The following is a 14689-nucleotide window of genomic DNA, read 5'->3' as shown; positions in this document are numbered from 1 at the left end:
GGATGAAGTTGCCACTTGTGTGCACATCTGGCTGGTTATCACAGCCTTATCACCAACACAGCCCTTGCCGCCGCCCGCCCGCTCCGGGCACTGTGTATGCATCAGCTCCTTTCATCTGCCCGTCCTGTGAGGAGGCCCCACTACTCACCCATTTCACAGAGGAGGAAGCTGAGGCCCAGAGAGGCTGGCAAGCACATGTCTGCCCAGTGGAGTGGGTCCCTCCCTCCAGCCATGCTTTATCAACCCCATTGTACAGATGGGCAAACTGAGGACTGGGAAGGGAGAGCAACCTGCCTGAGGTCACAGGGCTGCTCAGGGCAGAGCGGGGACCAGGACCCAGTCCCTCTAACCTCCACCCCAGGCTCTCACCCTCTAACCATGACTGGTCTCCAGCTAGTGAGCCCCTTGGAGCATTGGCCAAAGCAAACTCACAGGGCCCTCTGGAACTTTCCATCTGGAGACACGTGGGCCGCCGTTGTGACCTGGCACGCGGAGTGAGTCCACAACAGAGTTCTTGGCCCGACCTCGGGGTGGCCTGATAAGGCCTTGCCCACTTCTTTGAAGGAAACCTCCAGTCAGCCTGTTCCTAGAAGGAAGGGCCACACCCACTGTTTACCTCCCAGGCACCTGGCCCTGCCTCAGGTCTGCTTCCTCGGGAGGGAGGAGGGAGTGGTCAGGCAGCCTCAGGCAGGCACCCCGGAGGCACCCCATCCCCTCCACCCCCACGCCAGGCAGGGCTCCTTCTGCTCCTGTCTGCGCCTGTGTCTCATCTGATGGGGGACACACTGATTCCTGCTAGGACTGTGCAAATTAAGTCACGTGCAGGGCTGGCCGGGCTGTTTCCAGGAGCCCAGTTGTTATCCTAAGGGTCGGGGGAGCCTTGGTGGGGAATAGAATATAATAAATAGAACTAATTTTAAAATATATGTTGATAACTCCCCCCCCCCGAAAAAATAAAAGTAAATTCCAGGGGCGGGCAATGAAGGGGGAACCCCAGGCTGATGGGACATGACCTCAGGTGGGGCCGGGAACTTGGCCTTGGGCCTGAAGGATCAGAGAGCCAGCATGAAGGCCGGACCCTGAAGGGCCATCCCCCCCATGAAAGGGGCCGCACTCTGCCTCCCAACCCAGGGACGCATCCTGGGACCAGGGAGGGTGAAGGAGTCTCTTGAGAGAACCTGAAAGTCCGGGAAGAACTGAAGAACTGGGAGGCGGGCTGGGCAGGGTCAGGGGTCTGTGAGGACACCCCCCGCCCCCCGCCCCCCGCCCCCGGGTTGCTGCCACCTCCAGCTGAGGCTTCAGTGTGAACACTGGTCTCCAGCTGGTGAGCCCCTTGGAGCATCGGCCAAAGCAAACGCACGGGGCCCCGTGGGCCCTTCCCGGTGGGACGTCCGACCGGCACAGGCACACGCGCCAAATCTCCCCACCAACAATGAGCTCATACCGGCCTGGGGACCCACCCAAGAAATCCCACCTTTGGGGAGGACCCACACCTGAGTGGCCTCTACCAGGAATTCTGCTGCTCTGCCACCTGCCATGGATGTCGGCCTGAAGTCACCCCTACCGGACCCCCTCCCGCCTTCCACTCCCAAATCCTGGTAGCCCTGTCCATCTCAAATTTCTCGTGGGAGTGTGGGCTTATTTTGAGGAATTCGTGGAGGGCTGAGTTTTTCACTGGGGTCCACAAGGTGAGGAACAGAGACCCCCACGTGCCGGGACAGGACAGTGGGGACCCTGGAGGTCTCTGGAAATTCTTCGAGAACTGGGGGGAAGGTGCTGGCCTGCAGCAGGGGTTGGAATGCAGGTTTGGGGACCTTGTGTAGCCGCCAGGGACAGGTGGCTTCATGAGGCAAATCTTCAGGAGCTGAGAGTGAAGACACCTGTGCTGAGTGAGGGACACAAGTGGACAGCAAGGTCCCTGTCCTCACAGTCTGGGGAGGAGGCTGACATAGTCACAATGACCTCAGCACATGGCGTGGGAGCTGCACTGGGGTGCCCTCGGGCTGTCACGGAGCACAGGAGGGGTTCCCAACCCAGCAAGGGAGGCACAGCTGGAGAAGGGACAGTGACATTTTACCTAGAAATAGGCCTGATTCAAACCCCAACTCTGCACAGTGGTGCTGAGTTTTCCTGTGCCTCAGTTTCCCCCTCCGTCCAATGGGTGTAATAGCCCTCCTCCTGGGGGCTGGGAGGATCTCAGAAGGAACCACACTTGGCAGGGCAGCCGCTGGAAGACAGGCCACAGAAGGATGGCTGGGCTTATTACTAATGAATGAAGGGCCGGACCAGTTCATGAGTCACCCAAATGAGCCACCGTGATCGATCTAAGGCAATGAATGGACAAATGAGAGAAATGAATCAATGAATGAAACACTCAGTACCTGCCTCCCAGAGCCACAGAGCGGGAACCTGGCCCCTGGGGAGGGGAGGAGAGGACAGCCCTGAGTCAGAACAAGGTCAGGGGTGAGAAAATGGCGCCCCACCACGCATGGTGCACACCCGTGGCACCCACTTAATCACTCTCCAATGAGAACGGGCCAAGGAGCCTAGCAGGATCCCTTGAGTCATGTTTCCTGCTTCCAGGCCTGCAACTCACAGTGCCCCCCCGCCCCCTCCCAGGCCCGGCAGACAATGAATCAGGGCTTTTGGGGGGAAGTAAGACTGAAAGGCTCAGCATGGGGTGTCCGGGCAAGCCCGGGACTGTGGCGGGACCAGGAGGGGCTCCTGGCACCTGGAGACCCTGGGTTGGGGTTGAGGTGCACTCCTGCCCTGGGCTGAACTTTGGGGTGTTCAGGTATCACCTCACAATCAGCTCCACCCCCCACAATAAGTAATAGTACTGACAATGCGCATTTAGGGGGCCAGGCACTGTGCCAAGGCTGTTTCCTCATGTGGTCCCCAGCCCATCTGAGGGAGCCCTATGATCACCCTCATTCCACCTGCACTTGACCCACAGAGGTGACCGTCTCCCCTGTTGTGCCCTCTAGTCCCCTCAGTCGCCCCATTCTGGAGAAAGCCGAGGCTCAGGGCTGGGCAGCCTGGAGAGGAGGGTGGGCCTGGGAGACCCCCGGGAACAGAGGAGCCTGTGGTGAGGACTCCGGGGAGCAGGGCTGCTGGCAACTCCCACGAGGGCAGTTGATGCTGGGATGTGAGCAGCTGGAGGCCTGGGCTGGGCCTCCTGGCTCTCCTGCTAGGCCCCTTCTGGAGTGGGGGCTGTTGGCCCTCACCAGGCAGCCTGCCAGTCTGCAGAGCCTCCCCGAGGCGTTGATTTGCATATGAAAAGGGGACACAGGGAGAGGCATGCCAGCCCAGAGGGGGGGGGGGATGGTGCTGCTTCAGGGTGGCAAGAGTACTGTTTGCCCAATGCTGCAACTCTGGGGCCAGGGCACCAGGTACTCAGCCTGTGGGCTCACCAGCCCAGATGGTCCTGGGAGTTGGAGACAGTCAGGCTTGATGCTTTCTCTGCGGCGGGAGGGGGGCGGGCAGGGAGGGAAGGAGGCAGCGCGCCCCACTCCTCCTAATTTCTCCCTCTGCCTCAAACTGTGGTCATGTGAGAACCCTCCACTTCCAGACCATGCATTCAAGGCTGGTTGGAACAACACAACTACCGCCCCTTACCCCCCGATGGGGCGTCTCCTGTCTGTCTAAGGGGCACTGTGCTTAACTCAGGGCTGCACACACAGGGCCTGCAGGAAGTCTGGCCATCAGGTGAGCAGGGGCGGCTCCCTCCGTCTTCCCAGAGGCCAGAACACACAGAGAGGTTTACGAGCTTGTCCAGAGTCACACAGCTCTCAGTGGAGCCCGGAGCAGAACGCGGAACCTTGTTCTTTTGGGGGCTCACACCTTGGCTGCCTCGAGAAATGTTTGCTGAAATTACAGACTTGGTTGAGTTCATTATAGTCTGTCCCTGCCATGGACCCTCCCCTGGCCATTGGAACGGTGATTTGGAATATTACTTGCTCTGGGGAAATGCCTGTGGTATATCATTGAAGGGAAAAGCGAGTTGCAGGCATTTGAAAACGAAACCCCATTTTGTGTTCATTTAGAAATTGTTTGCGTACAAAATTGACCGGCAGGCTGTGGTGTGTTATAGGCCTGTCAGCAGTGACACTGAAGGCGGGAGGCAGAGCGGGGCCCACGGGGAGAGATGAGCCTAGCCCATCAGGCACGGTGCCCCCAGGCTGCCCTGCCTTGGATGAGGCAGAGGCTCCCACGCCCTGGGAAAGGGGGTGTCCCCACTGAAGGGAGTCTGAAGACACCAGAGTAAGGGGAGGCTCGGGGCCTGTGGGGAGGGGTGGGGAGGCACAGTGGGTGGGTGGGCTGATTCTGCCTGGAATGCCTCCCCTTCCACCCTCATTGTCAAACCCGTCAGCCCTGGAGACCAGTTCAGGCACCCCCACCACCACCACCACCACCCGCTACAGGAAGCCTTCCTGGATGCTCCCACTAGGCACAGGCCTCCTGGGCCCTTCACTGGATTCCCTGTGTGGGACTTAGTGCCTCTAACCCCTTCCCCTGGACTCTGACTTCCCTGAGGGTCACAACCACAGCCACATGGGGTTCATTTCTGTAACCCCAACACCTCCCACAGGGGGTGCTGCCGAGTGGAGCTTAAGACCCCCCGGGTGGGCTCCTGGCCGCCTTCCATTGCACTTCTCTCACCAGGCCCTTTTCGTGCCTTATCCCATTTAGTCCGCATCCCCCAACCCGTGGGCACCACTATTTATCCTCACTTTACAGACGCAGACCTGGGCCGCAAAGAAGCCAAGGAGCTTGCCCCAGGTCACACGGCTAGCAAGCGGCAGAGCCAGGATCCAGACCAGGGCCCGGCTGTGTCTGCAGGGTGTCCCGAGGGTGCTCACCTGGCTCCGCCACGCTTCACACACTGAGAAAATCCGGTTTCTCTTTCAGCTGGCATGAAGAGGTCTGAAGCACTTTGGCCTAAAGGCAGGTGTGAGCTCTGGAATTGCAGTAACTAACACTTTTATGGCGCCTTCACTCGCTGTGTCTCCTTCTTACAATGAGGTCGGCACGTGTATCCCCATTGTAGAGATGGGGAGACTGAGGCCCAGGAGGTCCAAGCCTCCAAGGCCACCTGGCTCTGATTCAGCTAAGCCTCCACTTGTCCCCAAACTCCTGGTTTCTGAGCCCAGCTCAGCACATGGAGTCGTCGATCTCTGCCTGGACCTGCTGCAGGGGTGGGGGGTGGGGGTGGAGGGTGGGGGGCATCTGAGAAATCAGCTTCCTGCTCAAAGCCCAGTTGGCCTTACGGGAAAGGAGTGGGCAAACGAGGAAGGGCCAGAGAGGAGCCAGGTAGCAGACAGGCGCACTTCCTGCGGGTGGAAAGTCTCTCCATCATTTCTGGGAACGGGAGGGCTCAGTGAGAGCATGGCGTACTTTGACCCCAGTGGAGCGCCCAGCTGTCACTGCCAACTGCCCCCGCTTCCTTCCGGGGGGACACAGTAGGCCTGGCTTGGAGTCCTCATGTCTGACATCCAGGAGTGCCTATCCGGCCACCTGTCTGGCCACACAACAGGGCGCCAGCTGGGGCTTCAGCCAGCTGTCCAGGGACGGGCTGGGTGGGCAGCCCAGGCAGGGCCATCAAGCTGAGCCCTGAGCTGGCCTGGCCAGGCACAGCCGTGTGGATGAGGCAATGTGAGTCCTGTTTCCTGTTACTGTCTATGCAAATGGGGGGAAATCAGGGCCTCTCCTAGGGCAGGCTTCCTGGAATGATGGCATTGATTGTCCGGAGAAACCTGGCCCCAGTGGGGCCCCACGGCGGGGGGGCGGGGGGGTGGGGGAGGGTGTAGACGGCTGAGATCCCTTTCCCTCCTGGTGCAGCTCTCGATGTGGGAGCCTGTCTGCTGGGCTGCTGCCCTGCTGGTGGATTAGTCACCTGTCCAGCCCACCTGGACGGGCCTCCCGTGCGAGCCGAGAGGCAGCTTCCACAGCTCATCACTGTCTCCCCAGCTCATGGGGTGGGGAGCAGGAAGCAGAGATGGCCTCGCTGGCTCTCCGTCCCTGTCCCAGAGATCACCGCGCCCAATCCCTGTCTACAGATGAGGAAACTGAGGACACCAGCCTGTGCCAGGGGCTTGCCCAGGTCCCGCCTCTCGCCCACTCACGCCAACACGCCTTGGCATCGGTGGCAAACTTCTGCTTGCTACCAGCAGCCTACTGGGTCTCCAGATCCCCCTTCGGGTCCCTGCGGCCTCACCAGCCTTGAGTACCAGGCCCAACCTGACTGGCCGGGATTCTCACACACCCGACTGGCCTCCCCCGGCCCCCCGCCCCAGGCATGCTGTCCGAAGGGTCATTCTCAAGCTCCCGTCTGACCATGTACATCACTCCACTGCCCTGCTGTCAAGCCCTGGCTCAAAGCTGGAGCACACAGAGGACCCACAATCCGGCCCCTCCCACTCCATGTAGCCTCGTCTCTTGGCCCCCCTGCCTCACACACACCCGGACCCGGATGACGCCAGAATTCCTCCCCGTTCCCTCTTACATCTCTGTGGCTTTGCTCAAGCTGTTGTCTCTTCCTGGGAGAGACAACACCTTTGTTCCTATAACTCCTATTCATCCTTTAGGACAGCAGTGTCACCTCCAGGAAGCCTTCCCAGATGCCCCCAGTAGACCAGGTACCTCCTCGGGGCTCCCCTGCCCCCTGCGTGTCCCTCCATAACTGCATGTGCTACACTTAGCTGTCATTGTTCCTCCTCAAAAAGCTGGCACAGAGAAGGCAGGGCAGACGGGGAAATACAGGTGGGTGAAAGGTACACTTAGGACATTCAGCCTGTGGGGTGATGATGCATTTGACGTGGGTTGAGGTGGAGAGGGGTGTCAAGGAGTGCCCACTGTGCCCGCCCCATGATCGGGAATCCTGGGGGTCATCTTTGAGCCCTTCACCCTCTGAAACCCCTTCCCACATTTAGGAATCTCACCCCCTGTCCACCGTGGGCCTTGAAGCAAGGTAGAGCAGTCTCCCACTGGAGGAGCCCAAATAGCCACACCCATTTTCTATCCTCCCTTGCTGCTAGGGTGCCCCCAGCCATGTGACCTGAGCTCAGCCAATCAGAGGCACCCACTCTGGATGGAGTTTGAATGGGAAGCTGGTCCTACAAAGAAAGGGGCTGGAAACGTCTTTCTGGAGGGAGCCTGGGCACACCAGGTTCCTGAGGGATCCGCGAGGCTGTGTGGGCATCGCCAGGCTGGCTCTGTGTCAGACCTGGAGCCTTCCCTTCCCTCCTTCTGCCTTCCCTTCCACGTGGGCCTTCTGCCTTCCTGGGGGTTCAGTGAGCACCCAAATATCTGTCCAGTGTGTTGTTTTTCTGTTTAAATGATCCACAGTTGGTTATCATGTTTGTCGCTAAGAACCCTGAAAACTCCTCTGGGGGACACCCCTGGAATCAGCCTTGAAGGAGGAGACAGTATTGACCGGAAGGACAGGAAGTGCATTCGCGAGCAGGGAACAGCTGAGCAAGGTCAGGGTCAGGCTTCAGGGACAGTACAGGGAGAACCACTCATGTGGGTTTGGAGTATGGGGTTCAGGATGCAGGATGAGGTCAGAGATCCTGGCAGGGATCAGATCCAAGACAGCCTCGGACGCCAGGTCAAGAGCGAGCTTGGACTGACTTGCGGGCAGTGGGGCCCGAATGCCGGGCCTTAACTGGAGGTGTGGCTTGATCGGATTTGTGTTTTAGAAAGCTCCCTCTGCTGCTCCGGGGAAACCAGACCCGACCAGGTGGAAGGCTGCTGCAGGGGTCCTCGCAGATTCTCCTGGAGCCACTAAGAAGACTGAGGCAGTGGCGACAGGCCAGGGCGGAGCTGGGGTTCAGTGTGGCTGGCAGTGGGAGCCATCGAAGGTTTGAGCGACCTGACATGCCCTAAGAAAGCGGAGTTTGAACTCCATGGCTTCCTGAGCACCGGTTGCAAATACTCTCTGGTCCTCAAACAGCCCTTGTAGCTCCTCGGGGTTTCCTCCTGGGGGAGGAGGTGCTGGGTGACCCCCAGCCAAGCTGATACCGACCTGCAGATGTGATTTAGGAACGGAAAGCAGTTCTATGAACTCCATGCTGCTGCCAAGGCCGTGGGTCCCAGGGGAGGGGCAGAAGCAGGGGGCCACCTCTGCCAGAGAGAGGGCGGTCAGGGTCTGAGAGCCTGTGAGGAAAAGCCAAGGGTTGGGAAAATGGGGGGAGGGGGCACAGGACACCAGCTGCTTCCTGCCAGCCCAGGGGAGGTGGGCAGAGGAGGGAGTGTCACGAGTTAACAAAATCTCTGGGTCAGAGGGCAGTGGCAGATGCATATCAAGTCCAAGTTTCACCTCCCTTAACCCCAAATGGCACTGGCCTTGTCCCTGGGATAGAGAAGAATATCTGGGCTTATTACCCTTCGACAACCAGTGTCAAGTCTGCAAGACAAGGATAAGGAAAGACCCGCCCAGGGGCAGGTCCCACTCTGGGCAGGGTTTGCTGACGGCCAGGGCAGGGAGGCTGGCCCTGCTGAGGCGAACAGAACCTCACCTGCGTTGGGTGCCACCCCCTCTCCTCCTGGCTGGGTGGTCCTTCCCCTCTCTGAGTCTTAGCTGTATAATAGGGGAGTCCCCCCCCCCACCTTGCCGGACTCCCTCCCCCACTGTCCAGGTTGGAGGCGCCTGGGTGTCCCGGTGAGATGAGGGCAGCGGTGGAGACGAGAGAAGCAAACATGTCCTAGAAATAATGAGAGGTCAAGTCTCGAGTGCTCAGCAGCTGCAGCGGGGCTGTGGGTGATCGGCCCAGGTCCCCTCATCCCTCTACTGTCTCCTCCTGGGAACTGTCTCTGCAACAGCAGCACCTGCCCCCCTTTGTCACAGCACCATTTGCTGCTGACAGTTCACGCCCGCGCCCGCCCCCCCTCCCCCCCCCGCGGGGGGATGTGCCCCCCCCCCTCCTGGGAGCTCTAATCTTGGCTGAGCTTCCTCCTGGCCCCACCTCCCCACACCCTTCCTGGGAATACGGGAATACGGGAACCCTTCTCCTAGTCCACTTCTGGGGAACCCACGTGAGGACAGTGGCTGATCAGTGGAGAAGAAAGCAGAGGCTGAGTCCAGGCCTGGCTTGTGCAGGGTGGCCGCCGAGCACCAGACGAGGTGCTCTGAGGGGGGGCGAGGGGGGCGGAGCTTTCTGGTGACAGGTTGCTCTATTGGTCATGTTGCCAAAAGTGCTCCAGGCAGTTCACCACCCAGAGAAAGGGTGACCCCATCCCAGCCAGGCTTCCTCCCTGCAGGGCTGACCCGCTTTTTCCTGGCCTGGGCCGGGTGCAGCTGGGCCTGGAGCTCTATCTGCCCGGGGTGGAGGGCGCCAGATGGGGGCCTTCCTGGAAAGTGCCTCCCAGGGGCAAGGCTGGTCCCAGAAAGCATGAGTCATGAGCGGAGCAACCCCATCAAGCCTCTCTCCCCGGCCAGGCCGGGGCGCCTCCCAGGCGCTGCCCCAAAGGGACACGGCCTCCTGTCCTCGGAGTCAGGACAGGCCGCCAGTAAGCCCCCCAGGACCCAGAGGAGGAGCCTTTGACAGATGGGGGAGCCGAGCCTCAGGACTTTCCCTGCTTCCCAACACCTTTCTGCTCTACCGGGCCAGTGCCCAGATTTCTCACGTGGGAATTCCCCAGTTCTCCCCCCCAAACCCCATAGAGTCATCACAGAGTGCAGGTGCCAGTCATTCAACACCCTTCCTGGAGCAGGAGGGAGAGAGCCAAGCTCTGGATGGACTGAGCCCAGGGCACCCCAACCTCGGAACCCCTCATCCCCTCCCAGCACCTCTAGATCCTCCCACTCCTCTAAGTGATGCCTCCTGGTTGGTGGGCCCCTGCCCTGCCCCTCCCAGCTGCCAGTCCTGGGGCAAGGCCAGAACCCAAGTAACATACCCCAGGCACAGTGCCTCCTTCTGGAGCCGGAGCTACCTGCTGCTCGGCACTGCCCACCAGGCCCATGGTGGGAGCAGGCAGCAGCAGGCATGATATTTTGCATAGTTCCACAAGCATACAGCTATGTCAAAACCTCAAAATCAGGGCTGTCCCACCTACTGGTCCTGCACAGGGAAGGATGGGGCCTGGGGGGACTTGTGATTCTGCAGTGGTCTCCTCCTCTCTCCCCCTCTGGTCTCCCCTAGCCTTCATAACCCTCTCACCCACCCAGTTTCTACTCTGGGAGGCTGGCTCAGCTATCCCCTGTGGGCTACTTACCCCAGGGGTGGGGACAAGGAGCTCAGTAGGTTTCTCCCTTCTGGCCCAGAGCAAGATCCTTGAACCTTATTAATAATTAGAGGCTCAGTGCATGAAATTCATGCACTCATGGGGGTCCCTCAGCCCAACCCTGCAGCCTCTTGCAGTCCAGGAGCCCTTGGGGGATGTCTGGCTGCTGGCTTAGGCCAGCTCTCCGGAGCCTAAGCCGTCAGTCGAACATCCTTAGTGCTGCCACAGAGCGGGGAGAGGCTCCTGCCATCGCCGCTGCCCTTGCTAGCCATGAGCCCAGCTTCTGGCTGAGCGCGCTCCCCCTGTGGGAGTGCACTGACCACCAGGGGGCAGCTCCTGCGTTGAGTGTCTACCTCCTGGTGGTCAGTGCATGTCATAGTGACCGGTCATTCCACCATTTGGTCAATTTGCATATTAGCCTTTTATTATATAGGATAACAGCCAAATCCACTTTACCCCATGCCTGGCCTTTGGCTGAACACTTGGCCCCAGTCATCCTACTGATGATCCCCATTTTTCAGATAAGGAAACTGAAGCTCAGAGAGGTTAAGCAGTTTACCCCAAGGCACACAGCTAGCACATGGTGGGACTCCTATATGACTGTCAATCCCCAGCCTTTCCTGTTCTTCATAAACCCGTGTAGATTCAGCCACACATACCCAAAGTGGACTTCTGGCAGTTCGAGAAATATTTGTGGAATGAAAACTCACAGTAGCTCTTCACTGAGGGCTGTTGAAGTTTTTATTTACTTATTTGACATTCAGTTGATCTTCTTGAAAGATAGTTCAGGTCCCCCTCTCCTCAGTCCCTGAGCTGCCAGACTCCCTCCCTGACACCATCTATGCCTTGTTTTGAGAGAACGTTAACACATCGACTTCAATATTAAGACACTACACATACTGTATTAGTCATCTGTTGCTATGTAATAAATTATCCCTAAACTTAGCAGCTTTTCCCGGCTGGTGTGGCTCAGGGATTGAGCATTGGCCCATGACCCAGGAAGTCACAGTTCAATTCCCAATCAGGGCACACGCCTGGGTTTTCGGCTTGATCCCCAGTTGAGGGGGAGGGGTGTGTGCAGGAGGCAGCTGATCAATGATTCTCTCTCATCACTGATGTTTTTCTCTCTCTCTCTCCCTTCCTCTCTGTGAAATTAATTCAAAAAAAATTTTTTTAAATACACACAAAAAGCTGAGCAGCTTAAAGTGTCAATACACCTGCATTATCTCCCAGTTTCAGGAATTAGGGAGCAACTCATCCAGGTGGTTCTGGCTCAGTGTTGCAGGAGGTTGTAGTCAATTTGTCAGCTGGGGCTCTACTCATCTGAAAGCTCAACTGGGGCTGAAGGACTGACTCACTTCCAAGGCAGCTCACTCATGTGAGTGTTGGCAGGAGGCCTAAGTTCCTCACACGTGGCAGCTGGCTTCTCCCAGGGCAAGTGATCAAAAAGGGGGCAAGGTAGAAGCCACACATCTTTTATGACCAACCCTCAGAAGACACACATTTCCGCCTATTAATTACATTGTTTACTAGTTAATGTGAGAAAGGGACTCACAAAAGTGTGAAGACTAGGAAGTAGGTAAGAACTGTTGAGCCACCTGCAGGCTGCCTGCCACACGTCTCATTCTGCACCTCGCTTTTTTCTGTCACTGAGCAATGGTCTACATAATAGTTCTGTACCGATATGCAGAAATGACTTTCTTTTTCTTGACTACATAGTATTCCATGTTGGTACAACATGATTTATATACCCAGCCCTCTACTGAGCCCTCTATTTGGGTTGTTCCTAATCTTTTGCTATTACAGTCAGGGCTGCAATACCTCTCTTTGTACAGGAATTATTTGTAGTGTATCTGGAGGAATAACACTCGGGGATGGTAGGGAGGAGGGGCAGGGTGGCCTGAGGGAACCTTCTCAGGTGCTAGGAATGTTCTAGATCTTGACCCATGGGGGAGTTCCATGAGCATAAACCTATGTCAGAATATATCAAGTTGGACAGTCTGTATGAATGCATACTTCTGATTGTATGTTTTACCCCAAGAAATACTTTTACAAAACATTTTTTAAAGTAACTGATGGATGATAGGACTTGTAGCAAAACACTGACACAGGCTACAACATGGATGAGCCAAGATACATGATGTTCAGTGAAAGAAGCCAGACACACAATGTATGATCCCATTTACATATATGACATGTTCAAAACAAGCAAATCCACAGAGAAGAGAAATAGACCGGTGGTTGTCAGGGGCTCGGGGGAGGGGCGCTGGGAGTGATGCTGAAGGGTATGGAGTTTTATTTGGGGTGATGAAAATGTTCTGGAACTAGATAGGGATGATGGTTGCACAACAATGTGAATGTATCAACTGCCACTAATCTGTACAATATAAATGGTGAATTTTATGTTATGTGTATCTTACTGCAATTTTTCAAAAAGTAATTGATGGGCCCTTGCTGGTTTGGCTCAGTCGGCCTGTGGACTAAAGGGTCCCAGGTTCAATTCTGGCCAAGGGCACATGCCTGGGTTGCGGGCTTCATTCCTAGTAGGGGGCGTGCAGGAGGCAGCCGATCAGTGATTCTCTTTCATCATTGATGTTTCCATCTCTCTCTCCCTCTCCCTTCCTCTCTGAAATCAATAAAAATATATATTTTTTAAAAATAGTAATTGATGGTAAAACAAAATATTCAGACTTCACTCTCAATCCGCACACAATGGCCCTGCACACGAATGAGCTGTGTTCTCTGTTTTGTAGGCAAGAAAGGTGAGGCCCAGAGAAGTGAGCAGCATGGACACATCCAGGGTCACACAGCCTCCCAGACATTGGCTGTGAGCCATTGCCACCGTTACAGGAAGTGTTCTTGGAAAGCAAGTGTGAGTTCCTCGTAGAGATCAGAGGAGCCACAAGATCCCCAGGCCGGGGCAGAGGTCCCCACCCTGGATGCTGGTGACACTTCCCCTAGGCGGGTGGGGCTGGGGCACGCAGGTCTCTGCCCTGAACAGTGTGTCCTCTCGCCTCGCAGTTCTTGGTAGACTGGGAACAGTCTGTCCTGTAGAATTTCCTGTCACTTCCTCTCGCTGCCTGCTGACCCCAGGGTTGCCACCTCCAGCCTGAACCTGCCGAGGCTGGCCTCTGAAGCTCCCAGCAGGGGGTGGCGGCGGTCTTGGGCATCCTGAGCTGAAAGGCCATCACAGCTTACAAGGCCCCTCCCCCCGGGTCGGGCTGTCCCTATAAACTATTTTTTTTAAGTCCGCTCAAATGGTGCATGGCGGCGTGATAAAAGCATAAAATACAGAGAAACAGAATGAGTGTTCCACACCTGGAAATAGCACTGGTAACAGCTCTCCTCTTCTCTCCCCTCCCTCCTCCTCTACCCGCACTTCCTCCCTCTCTCTTTCCTTCTCCCCACAGACAGTTATTGGGCACCCGCTCTATGCCAGCCACTCACAGCTCCAGGCACTGGAAACACACTGGTGAACAAAATCAAGTCCCTGCTATTGGGCCATTTACATTCTGGAGGGACTTTCTGCATGTGGGCATGTGGGTGTCGTTCGCCACAGATGTGGTTGATGGAGAATACAAGCTAAGATGTTTTTTGAGCTCCTCGGGACACCCCCACGGAGCAGAGGCCCGAGAGCTGGGAGCCGGGATTGAACCCAGGCAGCCTAACTGCGCTGACAGAGATGCTAATAAATCGGTTTCTCTTTGCAGCACCGGCTCGCGGCTCCCAGGCTGCTTTTTCTTGACGAGTTTCTTCAGTCCCCAAATCCTCGAAGCTCACTGTAATAGATGCCAGCCTTGTTGAAAGCTGTATCGTCAGCCTTCCCAGACAGCCCCTTCACCCCCAGTTTTGTTCCCACAGTTTGGGGCGGCCTGGGTCAGCAGGAGCCACGCCCCCGCCCCGGCTCCCTAGGCCCTCCCTGGGGCCCAGCCTGGTTTCTCTCTCTGGCGGCATCTGCAGTCCCCCCACTGTCACCCGCAGCTATTCTCGGCCACTGTCCCCTTTCACTTTCTGCTCTGCCTCTTCCTGCCTCGGTGGTTCCCCGACATCCCCTGCTCCCCCTTGCTGCCCCAGCTTTCTCTCCGTGTCCCTCCCTCACTATGGCTGGCCCTGGCTCAGCCCGAAAGCCATAGCAGAGGCCAGACGCAGAGCGCTGTGAGGCCTGCGTTCAAGTCCCCACTCTGTCCCTTTCTGGCCAGGTGACCTTGGCGAGCCACTTCCTTCTGAACCCCATGTCTCCTTCTGGGAAGGATGGAGGCTCCCAGGAGAACCTTCAGGAATCTCATCCTGGCACAGGACCTGGCACATAGTAGGAGCACAGATTTCCTTTACTTCCCTCGCCCCCACCCCCCGCCCTAGTTGGACACCACGTCTGGTCCCCTGTGGGCCCGAGTGCCAAGGAAGGGAGAACAGCACAGACTGCAGGTGGGGCGGTGAAATGCCCTGGGCTGGGCTCCAGCTCTGC

Source organism: Myotis nattereri (genome assembly GCF_964212035.1).
Source record: "Myotis nattereri genome assembly, chromosome: 4".
Classification (NCBI taxonomy): Eukaryota; Metazoa; Chordata; class Mammalia; order Chiroptera; family Vespertilionidae; genus Myotis; species Myotis nattereri.
Note: the sequence above shows the minus strand (reverse complement) of the source record.